Below are 15,097 nucleotides of genomic sequence, written 5' to 3'. Positions count from 1 at the left end.
GAAAGGCTGGAAAACAATACTCCAAGCAAATAACATCCAAAAAAAGCAGGTGTAGCAATACTCATATCGGATAATGCTGACTACAAGACAGGAAAAGTACTCAGAGACAAAAATGGCCATTTCATAATGGCTAAGGGGACACTGAATCAAGAAGACATAACAATTCTTAATATATATGCACCAAACCAAGGAGCACCAAAATATATAAGGCAGCTACTTATTGACCTTAAAACAAAAACTGACAAAAATACAATCATACTTGGAAACCTCAATACACCGCTGAAGGCTCTAGATTGGTCATCCAAACAGAGAATCAACAAAGACATAGTGGCCTTAAACAAAACACTAGAACACCTAGATATGATAGGCATCTACAGGACATTTCATCCCAAAGTGACTGAGTATACATTTTTCTCCAGTGTACATGGATCATTCTCAAGAATTGACCATATGTTGGGCCACAAAAACATCAGCAAATTCAGAAAAATCCAAGTTGTACCAAGCATATTTTCTGATCATAAAGCCTTGAAACTAGAATTCAACTGCAAAAAAGAGGAAAAAAATCCCACAAAAATGTGGAAACTAAACAACATACTTTTAAAAAATGAATGGGTCAAAGAAGAAATAAGTGCAGAGATCAAAAGATATATACAGACTAATGAAAATGACAATACGACATATCAGAATCTATGGGATGCAGCAAAAGCAGTGATAAGAGGGAAGTTCATATCACTTCAGGCATATATGAACAAACAAGAGAGAGCCCAAGTGAACCACTTAACTTCCCACCTTAAGGAACTAGAAAAAGAAGAACAAAGAAAACCCAAAACCAGCCAAAGAAAGGAGATAATAAAAATCAGAGCAGAAATAAATGAATTAGAGAACAGAAAAACTATAGAAAAAATTAATAGAACAAGGAGCTGGTTCTTTGAAAAGATCAACAAAATTGACAAACCCTTGGCAAGACTTACCAAGGAAAAAAGAGAAAGAACTCATATAAACAAAATCCAAAATGAAAGAGGAGAAATCACCACGGACACCGTAGATATACAAAGAATTATTGTAGAATACTATGAAAAACTTTATGCCACTAAATTCAACAACCTAGAAGAAATGGATAAATTCCTAGAACAATACAACCTTCCCAGACTGAGTCAAGAAGAAGCAGAAAGCCTAAACAGACCTATCAGTAGAGAAGAAATAGAAAAAACCATTAAAAACCTCCCCAAAAATAAAAGTCCAGGCCCTGACGGCTATACAAGTGAATTTTATCAAACATTCAAAGAAGACTTGGTTCCTATTCTACTCAAAGTCTTCCAAAAAATTGAAGAAGAAGCAATACTTCCAAACACATTTTATGAGGCCAACATAACCCTCATACCAAAACCAGGCAAGGATGGCACAAAAAAAGAAAACTACAGACCAATATCTCTAATGAATACAGATGCTAAAATACTAAACAAAATACTAGCAAATCGAATACAACAACATATTAAAAAAATAATACATCATGATCAAGTGGGATTCATCCCAGAATCTCAAGGATGGTTCAACATACGTAAAATGGTTAACATAATACACCATATCAACAAAACAAAGAACAAAAACCACATGATCTTATCAATAGAGGCAGAAAAGGCTTTTGATAAAATACAACACAATTTTATGTTTAAGACTCTCAACAAAATGGGTATAGAAGGAAAATATCTCAACATGATAAAGGCCATATATGATAAACCATCAGCTAACATCATATTAAATGGCACTAAACTGAAGGCTTTCCCCTTTAAATCAGGAACAAGACAGGGTTGTCCACTCTCTCCACTCTTATTTAATGTGGTACTAGAGGTTCTAGCCAGAGCAATGAGACAAGACAAAGAAATAAAAGGCATCCATATCGGAAAAGAAGAAGTAAAGGTATCACTTTTTGCAGATGATATGATCCTATACATCGAAAACCCCAAAGAATCCACAAAAAGACTACTAGAAACAATAAGCCAATACAGTAAGGTCGCAGGATACAAAATTAACATACAGAAGTCAATAGCCTTTCTATATGCCAACAGTGAAACAATTGAGAACGAACTCAAAAGAATAATCCCCTTCACGATTGCAACAAAAAAAATAAAATACTTAGGAATAAACATAACAAAGAATGTAAAGGACTTATATAATGAAAACTATAAACCATTGTTAAGGGAAATCGAAAAAGATATAATGAGATGGAAGAATATACCTTGTTCTTGGCTAGGAAGAATAAATATAATCAAGATGGCTATATTACCCAAAGCAATATACAAATTTAATGCAATTCCCATCAAACTTCCAATGACGTTTTTTAAAGAAATAGAGCAAAAAATCATCAGATTTATATGGAACTATAAAAAACCCTGAATAGCCAAACCAATCCTAAAGAAAAAGAATGAAGCTGGGGGCATTACAATACCTGACTTCAAACTCTATTATAGGGCCACGACAATCAAAACAGCATGGTATTGGCAGAAAAATAGACACTCAGACCAATGGAACAGAATAGAAAGTCCAGAAATAAAACCACATATATATAGTCAAATAATTTTTGATAAAGGGGCCAACAACACACAATGGAGAAAAGAAAGCCTCTTCAATAAATGGTGCTGGGAAAACTGGAAAGCCACATGCAAAAGAATGAAACTGGACTACAGTCTCTCCCCCTGTACAAAAATTAACTCAAAATGGATCAAAGATCTAAACATAAGACCTGAAACAATTAAGTACATAGAAGAAGACATAGGTACTCAACTCATGGACCTGGGTTTTAAAGAGCATTTTATGAATTTGACTCCACAGGCAAGAGAAGTGAAGGCAAAAATTAATGAATGGGACTACATCAGACTAAGAAGTTTTTGCTCAGCAAGAGAAACTGATAGCAAAATAAACAGAAAGCCAACTAAATGGGAAATGATATTTTCAAACAACAGCTCAGATAAGGGCCTAATATCCAAAATATACAAAGAACTCATAAAACTCAACAACAAACAAACAAACAATCCAATAAAAAAATGGGAAGAGGATATGAACAGACACTTCTCCCAGGAAGAAATACAAATGGCCAACAGATATATGAAAAGATGCTCATCTTCTTTAGCTATTAGAGAAATTCAAATCAAAACGGCAATGAGATACCACCTCACACCTGTTCGATTAGCTATTATTAGCAAGACAGGTAATAACAAATGTTGGAGAGGCTGTGGAGAAAAAGGAACCCTCATACACTGTTGGTGGGAATGTAAAGTAGTACAACCATTATGGAAGAAAGTATGGTGGTTCCTCAAAAAACTGAAAATAGAACTACCTTATGACCCAGCAATCCCTCTACTGGGTATATACCCCAAAAACTCAGAAACATTGATACGTAAAGACACATGCAGCCCCATGTTTATTGCAGCATTGTTCACAGTGGCCAGGACATGGAAACAACCAAAAAGCCCGTCAATAGATGACTGGATAAAGAAGATGTGGCACATATACACTATGGAATACTACTCAGCCATAAGAAATGATGACATCGGAACATTTACAGCAAAATGGTGGGATCTTGATAACATGATACGAAGTGAAATAAGTAAATCAGAAAAAACCAGGAACTGCATTATTCCATACGTAGGTGGGACATAAAAGTGAAACTAAGAGACATTGATAAGAGTGTGGTGGTTACGGGGGGGAGGGGGGAATAGGAGAGGGAAAGGGGGAGGGGGAGGGGCACAAAGAAAACAAGATAGAAGGTGACAGAGGACAATCTGACTTTGGGTGATGGGTATGCAACATAATTGAATGACAAGATAACCTGGACTTGTTATCTTTAAATATATGTATCCTGATTTATTGATGTCACCCCATTAAAAAAATAAAATTAAAAAAAAAAAGAAAATACACACAGTAAAAAAATAAAATAAAGAAATAAAAAATAAAAAAATCTCTGAGAGTGGGACTCATTGCCTGCTCCCCTGTCCATCTACAACCCAACCCCACATTTTCCTCTGAGAGATTAATAAACTCCTTGTCAATGTTGAAACATGGTATTTTTATTAAGGTTTCAAGTGAAAAAGTTTTATTCTAGAAATGAAGGGATCAGAGGATCAGTGTCTCTGGAGGATGTTTTAATGCTAACCCCATTCTGAGTAGAACAATTTTTATTTCCAAGGTTTCAATTTCATGTTAAGTCGTACTGAGTTTTTAAAGGTGGCTAGTCTAGTCAAGCAAGCGTGGGGGCCACGGTACCATGAATTTCTCCAGTGGGAGATCTGAAAGACCAAGAAGGTACTCAACCAAGAAGGGCACTTTTTCTGAAAATGGGTAAGCACGAACATAAGTTCTGAATGAACAAAATTGCCTTTCCTTTCTCTCCTTGATGGGCTACTCTAGGGGCAGCATTACATAGGTAGAAAGCAGAGAATTTTAGAATAAAAAGTATTGGTTTCAATTTTGGTCCCAACAACTGTGAAAAGTATGGTTGTATGAGTGTTAGTCTCATAATCTTGGTTCCTTCAAATTTTAATGAGGATGATACTGGTGGTACCTCACTTGGTATATAAGTAGATTGGTGATAAAATGTCAATACATCATAAACTGCTTTATAAAGGTGAGTTGTTACTGTGGGTACAATATTAATATCTTCAGATATAGGTGTTTTAGTTTAAATTTTCAATAATTCATTATTAGATAGCCTTTGACCCAGCAACTTACTCCTAGGAATTTATCCAAACAGGTATAATTGTGTACATGAAAATGAGATACTGCCTGACCAGGCGGTGGCGCAGTGGATAGAGCATTGGACTGGGATGTGGAAGGACCCAGGTTCGAGACCCCAAGGTCGCCAGCTTGAGCGCGGGCTCATCTGGCTTGAGTAAAAAGCTCACCAGCTTGGATCCAGGGTTGCTGGCTCCAGCAAGGGGTTACTCAGTCTGCTGAAGGCCCGCGGTCAAGGCACATATGAGAAAGCAATCAATGAACAACTAAGAAGTCGCAATGCGCAACGAAAAACTAATGATTGATGCTTCTCATCTGTCTCCATTCCTGTCTGTCTATCCCTCTGACTCTCTCTCTGTCTCTGTAAAAAAATAAATAAATAAATAAAAATTAAGAACTTAAAAAAAAAAAAGAAAAGAAAATGAGATACTATCAAGTTATTCACTGCAGAATTTTTTGGTAATAGTAACATTACCTAAATGTCTACCAATGAGGGTTTGTTTGAATAAATAATATATCCATCAGTGGAATAAATGAAATACCATGCAGCTGTGAAACAGAATAAAGAAACTGTATTGTTATGGGAGATCTCTAAGACACATTATTACAAAAATAAAGCAAAGTGCAGAACTTGACTTTTACTGTCAGGAGGGAACCAGACTATACAGTTATACTTGCTTTTGAGTAAAGGAAACACTGGAAAGATATACAACAAACAATTGTGGTTAAGTGTTGTCAGGGTGAGGGGACTGTGCGGATAGGAGGAAACTATCATTGTATACCATTTAATATACTTATTTATATTTTTAATTTTTATTGAGTTTATTGGGTGACATTGGTTAAATAAAATTATATAGGTTTCAGGTGTACGATTCTATAATACACCATCAGTATATTATATTGTGTGTTCACCACCCCAAGTTAAGTCTCCTTCTGTCACCATTTGTCCCCCTTTACCTTCTTCACCTCCCCCCACTCCCCTTCTCTCTGGTAATCACCAACCATACTGTTGTCCGTCTATGAGGTTTCTTTTCTTAATCACATTTTCACCCAGCTCCCCAAGCCCCCGCCCCTCTAACAGCTGTCTGTGTTCTGTATCTAAGAGTCTGCTTCTATTTTGTTTATCTTGTTCATTAGATTCCACCTAAAAGTGAAAGCATATGGTATATGTCTTTCTCTGACTGGCTTATTTCATTTAGCATAATACTCTCCAGTTCCATCCATGCTATTGCAAAAGGTAAAATTTCCTTGTTTTTTTACAGCTGAGTAGTATTTCATTATGTAAATGTACCACAGATTTTTTTACTTACTTATCCACTGTTGGACATTTGGGCTGCTTCCAAATCTTGGCTATTGTAGGTAATGCTGCAATGAACATAGGGTGCATGTATTCTTTCGAATTAGTGTTTTCAGTTTCTTCAGATATGTTCTCAGAAGTGAATTTGCTGGGTTATAAGATAGTTTCATTTTTAATTTATTGAGGAAATTCCATATTCTTTTCCACAGTGACAGCACCAGTCTACACATTCCCAACAACAGTGCATGAGGATTACCTTTTCTCCGCATCCTTGCCAACATTTATTGTTTGTTGATTTATTGATGATAGCCATTCTGACAGGTATGAGGTGATATCTCATTGTGGGTTTTTTTTTTTGTTGTTGTTTGTTTGTTTGTTTTTTTACAGAGACAGAGGGATAGACAGACAGGAACAGAGAGAGATGAGAAGCATCAATCACCAGTTTTTCCTTGTGGCACCTTAGTTGTTCATTGATTGCTTTCTCATATGTGTCTTTTTTTTTTTTTCTTTACAGAGACAGAGAGAGAGAGAGTCAGAGAGAGGGATACACAGGGACAGACAGACAGGAACAGAGAGATGAGAAGCATCAATCATTAGTTTTTCGTTGTGCGTTGCAACATCTTAGTTGTTCATTGATTGCTTTCTCATATGTGCCTTGACCGTGAGCCTTTTTTTTTTTTATTAAATTTAATGCAGTGACATTGATAAATCAGGGTACATATGTTGAGAGAAAACATCTCTAGATTATTTTGACATTTGATTGTGCTGTATACCCCTCCCCCAAAGTTAAATTGTCTTCTGTCACCTTCTATCTGGTTTTCTTTGTGCCCCTCCCCCTCAACCCCTCTCCTTCTTCACCCCATCCCCCCTCCCCCCACCCCCCACCCCTGTTGCCATCACATTCTTGTTCATGTCTCTGATTGACCGTGAGCCTTTAGCAGACCGAGTAACTCCTTGCTCGAGCCAGTGACCTTGGATCCAAACTAGTGAGCTTTTGCTCAAACCAGATAAGCCTGCGCTCAAGCTGGTGACCTCGAGATCTCGAACCTGGGTCTTCTGCATCCCAGTCCGACGCTCTATCCACTGCGCCACCACCTGGTCAGGCTCATTGTGGTTTTAATTTGTGTTTCTCTGATGATTAGTGACATTGAGCATCTTTTCTTTTCTTTTTTTTAATATTTATTTATTTATTTATTTATTTATTTATTTATTTATTTATAGAGGGATAGATAGGGACAGACAGACAGAAACGGAGAGAGATGAGAAGCATCAATCATCAGTTTTTTGTTGCAACACCTTAGCTGTTCATTGATTGCTTTCTCATATGTGCCTTGACCATGGGGCTACAGCAGACCAAGTAACCCCTTGCTCAAGCCAGTGACCTTGAGTCCAAGCTGGTGAGTTTTTTCTCAAGCCAGATGAGCCCGCGCTCAAGCTGGTGACCTCAGGGTCTTGAACCTGGGTCCTTCTGCATCCCAGTCCAATGCTCTATCCACTGTGCCACTGCCTGGTCAGGCTTGAGCATCTTTTCATACTTCTGTTGGCCATCTGTATGTCTTCTTTGGTGAAGTCTCTATTCAGATCCTTTGAGCATTTTTAAATTGGATTGTTTGGGGTGTTTTGGGTGTTGAGTTTTATAAGTTCTTTACATATTTTGGGTACTAAGACCTTATCAGATGTATTGTTGGTGAATACGTTCTCCCATTCAGTGGGTTGTCTTCACATTTGTTGATTGTTTTCTTTGCTGTGCAAAACCTATTTAGTTTGATGCAGTCCTATTAGATTGTTTATTTTTTCTTTTGTCTCCCTTACCCAAGGTGATATATCAGAAAAAATATTAGTACAAGCAATGTCCAAGATTTTACTGTCTATATTTTCTAAAATTTTTATAGTTTCAAGTTTTATGTGTAATTTGTTAATCCATTTTGAGTTCATTCTTGTGTATAGTGTAACAAGGACAACCAGTTTCATTTTTGGGGCATGTATCTGTCCAGTTTTTCTGATACCACTTATTGACTAGACTATCTTTACCCCATCTTATGTTTTTGCCTCTTTTGTCAAATATTGATTGACTATAATGGCATGGGTTTATTTCTGGGCTCTCTGTTCTGTTCCATTAACCTATATGCCTGTTTTTATGCCAGTACCATGCTCTTTTGATTACTATGGCCCTGTAGTATTGTTTGATATCAAGTATGATACCTCCAGCTTTGTTTTTTCTTTTTTTTTAATGTGACACAATTTTATTTTATTTTAATTTATTCATTTATTTTATATAGAGAGGAGAGAGAATGAGAGAGAAGAAGAGAGAGGGGGGAAGGAGCAGGAAGCATCAACTGCCCTATGTGCCTTGACCAGGCAAGCCCAGGGTTTCGAAGTGGTGACCTCAGCATTCCAGGTCAACACTTTATCCACTGCGCCACCACAGGTCAGGCCCAGCTTTGTTTTTCTTTCTCAGGCTTGCTGTTGCTATTTGGGGTCTTTTGTGGTCCCATGTAAAGTTTTGGAATATTTGTTCTAGTTCTGTGAAATATGCCATGGGTATTTTGATAGAAATTGTATTAAATCTATAGATTGTTTTTAGTAGTATGGATATTTTAGTGATGTTATTCCATGAACATGACACATACTTCCACTTATTTGTATCTTCTTTAATTTCTTTCTTCAGTGTCTAATAATTTTCTGAGTCCAGGTCTTTTACATCCTTGGTTAAATTTATTCCTAGGAGTGTGTGTGTGTGTGTGTGTGTGTGTGTGTGTGTGTGTGTGTGTGTGTGTGTGTTTGGATACAATTGTAAATGGGATTGTTTTGTTAGTTTCCCTTTCTGATAGTTAATTATTGGTTATAGAAATGTAACTAATTCCTGGACGTTTATTTTGTATCCTGCTACTTTACTGAATTCATTTATCAGTTCTAATTGCTTTTGGGTGGAATCCTTAGGGTTCTCTATATGTACTATCATGTCATCTGCAAATAATGGCAATTTGACTTCTTCATTTCCAATTTGGGTGTTTTTTATTTCTTCTTGCTGATTGCTATGGCTAGGACTTCCAGTACTATGTTGGGCAAGAGTGTTGAAAGCTGACAGCCCTGTCTTGTTTCTGAATGTAAGGGAAGTGCTTTTAGTTTTTGCCCATTGAATATGATGTTGGCTGTGGGTTTATCATATATGGCCTGTATTATGTTGAGATATGCTCCCTCTATTCCCACCTTGTTAAAAGTTTCTAATAAATGATAAAATCATGTGATTTTTTTATGCTTTATTTTGTATATGTGGTATATCATGCTTACTGATTTGTGGATATTGTACCAACCTTGCATCACTAAAATAAAGCCAACTTTATCATGGTGTATGATCTTCTTAATGTATTGCTTGATCCAGCTTACTAATAGTTTGTTGAGGATTTCAGCATCTATGTTCACTGGGGATATTGGCCTATACTTTTTCTTTTTTTATAGTGTCCTTGCCTGGTTTTGGAATTAGGAAAATGATGATGCCTCATAAAATGATCTTGGGAGTCTTCCCTCCTCTTAATGTTTTTGGAATAGATTGAGGATAGGTGTTAGTTTTTTGAATGTTTGGTAAAATTCACCTGTAAAGCCATCCAGTTACTGGTCTTTTGTTTATTGGAAAGTTTTTGATTATTACTACAATTTTATTAGTTGTAGTTTGTCTAATCAGATTTTCTGATTCTTCCTGATTTAGTTTTGGAAGATTGTATGTTTCTAGGAATTTATACATTTTTTGGTAATATTTTCTTACAATACCTTGTATTTCTTTGGTGTCAGTTGTTGCTCTTCTCTTTCATTGCTGATTTTATTTATTTAGGTCTTTCTTCCTTGATGATTCTGGTTAAAGGTTTGTCGATCTTGTTTATCTTTTCAAAGAACCAGTTTTTGGTTTCATTGGTCTTTTTTAATTTTTTAGGCTCTATTCTGTTCATTTCTGCTCTGATCTTTATTATGTGTTTCTTCTACTCACTTTAGGCTTTGCTTGTTTCTCTTTTTCTAGTTCCTTCACATGTAAAGTTAGATTGTTTATTGTTTTTGAGGTAGGCCTATAATGCTATGTCCCTCTTAGGACTGCTTTTGTTGTGTCCCATTGATTTGGGGTTGCTGTGTTCTCATTTTCATTTATTTTGAGGTATCTTTTGATTTTTTACTTGATCTCATTGTTAATCCAGTTGTTGTTTAATTGTTTACTAACATGCAATTTAGCTTCTATGTCTTTTGTTTTTCAGTTCTTTTCTTGTGGTTGATTTCTAGTTTCATATCTTTATGGTCAAAGGAGATGCTTGATACAACTTTCTTAAATTTATAGAGACTTGTTTGTATACTTATATGTGGTCTATCCTAAAGAATATTTCATGTGTACTTGAAAAAAATGTATATTCTGATGCTTTGGCGTGAAATGCTCTGAAGATATCAATTAAATCCACCTGATCTAGTGTGTCATTTGGGCTGCTGTTTCCTTGTTGATCTGTTGGAATATCTATCTATTGATGTCAGTGGAGCAATAAAATCCCTTACTGTGACTGTGTTACTGTTGATCTCTCCTTTTATATCCATCACTATTTGCTTTATATATTTAGATGCTCCTATGTTGGATACATAAATGTTTACAATGGTTATATCCTCTTGTTGGATTGCTCCCTTTATCATTATATAATAACCTTCTTTGTCTCTCACTATAGCATTTGTTTGAAAGTTTACTTTATCATATATAAGTATTGCTACCCTAGCTTTTTATTCCTTTCCATTTGCATGAAATATCTTTTTCCATCTCTTTACTTTTAATCTGTATATATCTTTCATTCTGAGGTGGGTCTCTTGTACACAGCATATGTATGGCTATATTTTATTTTTTATTCAGCTTCTCTACATCTATTTTTTTGTTTGTTTTTTGTGGGAGGTTTTTTGTTTGTTTTGCAAGAGAGAGAGACAGACAGACAGGAAGGGAAAGAGATGAGAAACATCAACTTGTAGTTATAGTATCTTAGTTGTTCATTGATTGCTTTCTCATATGTGCCTTGGCGGGGGCTCCAGCTGAGCCAATTACTCCTTGCTCAAGCCAGTGACATTGGGCTTCAAGCCAGCAAACTCTGGGCTCAAGCTAGTGCCGATGAGCCCACACTCAAGCTGGCAACCCTGCACTCAAGCTGGTGAGCCCACACTCAAGCTGGCGACCTTGGGGTTTTGAACCTGGGACCTTAGCATCCCAGGCCCATGCTCTATCCACTGTGCCACCACCTGGTCAGGCTACTCTATGTCTTTTTATTGGAACACTTAAGCTATTTACATTTAAAGGATTATTGATAGGTACATATTTATTGCCATTTTATTTATTTATTTTTTATTTTTTATTTTTTTTCTGAAGCTAGAAATGGGGAGAGACAGTCAGACAGACTCCCGCATGCGCCCAACCGGGATCCACCCGGCACGCCCACCAGGGGGCGATGCTCTGCCCCTCCTGGGCATTGCTCTGTCACGACCAGAGCCACTCTAGCGCCTGGGGTAGAGGCCAAGGAGCCATCCCCAGCGCCCAGGCCATCTTTGCTCCAATGGAGCCTTGGCTGCAGGAGGGGAAGAGAGAGAGAGAGAGGAAGGAGAGGAGGAGGAGCGGAGAAGCAGATGGGCGCTTCTCCTGTGTGCCCTGGCCACGAATTGAATCCAGGACTTCTGCACGCCAGGCCAACGCTCTACCACTGAGCCAACTGGCCAGGGCCGCCATTTTATTTTTTTAAGTATGTTCCTCCCTTCTCCTCCTCCTACTCTAATTCTTCTTCTCCTTCTCCTTTTCCTCCTTCTCCTCCTCCTCCTCTTTCTCATTCTCATTCTTCTTCTTCTTCTTCTTCTTCTTCTTCTTCTTCTTCTTCTTCTTCTTCTTCTTCTTCTCTGTTTCTCCCTCCTCTCCCTCTCCCTCCTCCTTCTACTGCTCCTCCTCCTTCTCCTCCTTTTTCTTCAAGAAGGCCCTTTAACATTTCTTGTAACACTGGTTTGGTGGTAAGAAACTCCTTTAGCTTTTCCTTGTTTGGGAGGCTCTTTATTTCTCCTTCAATTTTAAATGATAGCTTTTCTGGGTAAAGTAGACTTGGTTGTAGGTCCTTGCTTTTTATCACTGAATATCTAATACAATCCTTTCTGGCCTGAAATGTTTCTGTTGAATAATCAGTTGACAGTCTTATGGCAACGTCTTTATCGGTAACTGTTTTTCTTTTGCTGCTTTTAGTATTTTGTCTTTGTCTTTAACTTTTGCCATTTTAACTGTGACGTGTCTTGATGTGAGCCTTTTTGGGTTCATCTGGTTTGGGACTATCTGGGACTCGTGTGTCTTTTTCCTTCACTAGGTTAGGGAAATTTTCAGTCATTATTTCTTCAAATAGGTTCTTGAGGCCTTCCTCTCCTTCTCCTTTTGGGACCCTTAAGATGTAGATGTTATTATGCTTCATGTTTTCCCAAAGGTCCATTAAACTATTCTCATTAAAAAAAAATACTTTTTTTCATTTTGCTGCTCTGATTGGGTGTTTTATGCTTTCTTGTTTTCCAAATCGCTGATTGGATCCTCTGCTTCATCTAACATAGTGTTTATTCCTTTTAGTGTATTTTTTATTTCTGTCTGGTTCTTTATATTTTAAATTTATTTATTTTAGGTTCTCAAGATGGCGATGGAGTAGGCGGACGTACCAACTTCCACATCCCAGAACCAAAGTGGATTACAAACTAATTTTAAGAACCACCATCTGGAAAAACCAACTTTGGATTAAACTAAGAGGACTCTTCAACCAAGGAACACTGAAGAAGCCACACCGAGACTGGAAGAAAAACCAGAAATGCGGAGAGGGCTGCCCAGCTCCCTGGAGCAAACGGCAGCCAGGAGAGACTCACGTGGCGGGAAGTGAGTTTAGCAGAGAGGGGAGGGTCCTGAGTCCCAGGAACAAAGCCCCAGCCTGCAGCCCCAGAGCCTAGAAGAGGTATATGGATAATATTTAGCTGGAAACAAGTCAGGATACTGTTTGTGAGAAAGAGACTGATTTCTCAGACCCAGGATTCTTCTAAAAGGGACCGCGCAGAACACCTCTCTCACAACCACACAGCCAGGGCTCCAGGGGTCAGGGAGAGAGGAGAGGACCAGAGTAGCAGGAAGAGAGTGTAATCTAGGAGGCACAGGGAAAAACATTTTGAGAGACAGCCACCCTAACCTCTGGGACGAGTCATTCCCCAAATCTGAAGTGAATATTGCCCCTGGAAACAGCAATACCAGCAAAGGGAAGCAGGAAACCAGCCAAACAAGCTCTCCCATGGCACTCAGAGCAGAGTCGTTTAGAAGGAGGGAGCTTCCTGGACTACAGTAGTGAGTGTTAGGGTCTGAGCTGCAGCGCCCCCACCCACACGGCTGAGGGCTCACCTGAGGGAAGATGGCGGTGGGATGCGGAAGTGCAGTTCTGTCTGCAAGGGCAGAAGCTGGTTGGCCACCACTGGGCCCAGGTGTGAGCTCAGTCTTGCCCGGCTGGGGAGGAGGGGACGTGCAAAAGTAGTCAAGCCCAGCTGTGGGCAGCCTGCAATCCAGCCTGCAGGGGAAGGGTGGGAACCCTAGAAGGGGTGGAGACCTGCCCTTGAGCAAGGGCGCAGGAGCACAGCCCTGCCCCGCCCACAGAACCGAGGCTTGTGGCCTGATTTGGGAGCCAAAAACCCAGAACAGGCAGAGTCCCGCTACTGAGCATGGGCACGCAGTTCTGCCCGGCCTGTGGAACCAGGGCTTGCAGACATCCCATGAGCAGGCTCCTCCTGCAAGGGCGGGGCAAAAGCCCAGAAGCAGGCAGAGACCCGCAGCTGAGCAAAGGTGCTCACCCCTGCCCTCAGGGCCAAGCATAATGACACCCACGGGGGCAGGGGGAAGGCCAAGGCCACCTGAGCACATGATCACAGCCACTCCCATGAAGGAGAGGCAGAAACCACAGCAACAGCCCCAGTGGGCAGGCACCAGCAACGCCTATACCTGAATGCCCTGGGCAGCAACAGCAGAGGGGGTGGAGGGCTTGCAGACAGACCACACCTAGGGAACACAGAGACCACACCCAGTGGACTCCAGTGGCCAAAACCTTCTTTTACACAGACAAAATGAGAAAGCAGAGAAATGCAACACAAATGAATCAAGAGAAATCCCCAGAAAATGACCCGAATGAATCAGATATAATAAATTTACCAGATGCAGAGTTTAAAATAATGATTGTTAGGATGCTCAAAGATATTAGAACAACAATAGATGGTCATTACGAACACTTAAATAAAGAGATAGCAAATATAAAAGAGGACATTGAAATAATAAAAAGAATCAGTCAGAAATGACAAATACAATATCAGAAATGAAGAACACAATGGAAGGAATTAAAAGCAGAATGGATGAAGCTGAGAATTGAATCAGCAAGTTAGAGGACAAGATAAATAAAGGCATGGAAGCATAGCAGAATAAAAGAAAAGAGACTCAAAAAGTCTGAGGAAACTCTAAGAGAGCTCTGTGACAACATGAAGAGAAATAACATCTGTATTATAGGGGTTCCTGAAGAAGAAGAGAAAGAACAAGGGATAGAGATTTTGTTTAAACATATCATAGCTGAAAACTTCCCTCAATTAAGGCAGGAAAACATCTCACAAGTTCAAGAAGCACAGAAAACTCCATTAAAGAGAAACCCAAAGAAATCTACACCAAGACACATCATAATTAAAATACCAAAGCTAAGTGATAAAGAGAAAATATTTATATTAAAAGCTGCTAGAGAAAAAAAGACTATCACCTACAAAGGAGTCCCCATAAGGATGATTTCCGACTTCTCAACAGAAACACTTGAGGCCAGAAGGAAATGGCAAGAAATATTCAAAGTAATGCAAAACAAGAGCCTACAACCAAGACTTCTTTGTCCAGCAAGGTTATCATTTAAAATTGAAGGAGAAGCCTGACCTGTGGTGGTGCAGTGGGTAAAGCGTCAACCTGGAAATGCTGAGGTCGCTGGTTCAAAACCCTGGGCTTGCCTGGTCAAGGCACATGTGGGAGTTAATGCTTCCTGATCCTCCCCC

Source organism: Saccopteryx leptura, chromosome 8 (assembly GCF_036850995.1).
Source record: "Saccopteryx leptura isolate mSacLep1 chromosome 8, mSacLep1_pri_phased_curated, whole genome shotgun sequence".
Lineage (NCBI taxonomy): Eukaryota > Metazoa > Chordata > Mammalia > Chiroptera > Emballonuridae > Saccopteryx > Saccopteryx leptura.
Note: the sequence above shows the minus strand (reverse complement) of the source record.